A 441-nucleotide genomic window follows, 5' to 3' on the forward strand; every position below is an offset into this window, starting at 1 on the left:
TCTATGGAAAAAAAATTTTAAAAATATTGGTCTAAGTTGCCTTTGTTATATGGTTTAGGTACAATTTTTGATCCTAGATTAAAATTAGACGGATTAGAAAGTGGTTTAGAAAACTTAGGTGAATTTTTAGGCATCACTTGTACGGACCAATTTTTAATAATAAAGGCAAAAATATATGAGATCTATAGTAAATATGAGATTAGGTTTAGAAGCACAAACTCTAGAGTACAGAAACCGCAATAACAGGATGAAAACCCACATTCATTCTTGAATGTTTTCGGGTTACAGAAGAAGAAGAAGAAGAAGACAACTCAAACGGAAGCTGTGAGTGGAAGTGGATCTTCATCAACAAGTGGCAGTGGCCGCAGCAGCTTCAACGAGCTTATGGCGTACCTCAGTGAAGGCTTAGTAGTCGGCAGTGCGGCAGAATCGTTTGACTTA

The sequence above is a fragment of the Morus notabilis genome, unplaced genomic scaffold (assembly GCF_000414095.1).
Source record: "Morus notabilis unplaced genomic scaffold, ASM41409v2 Scaffold634, whole genome shotgun sequence".
NCBI lineage: Eukaryota > Viridiplantae > Streptophyta > Magnoliopsida > Rosales > Moraceae > Morus > Morus notabilis.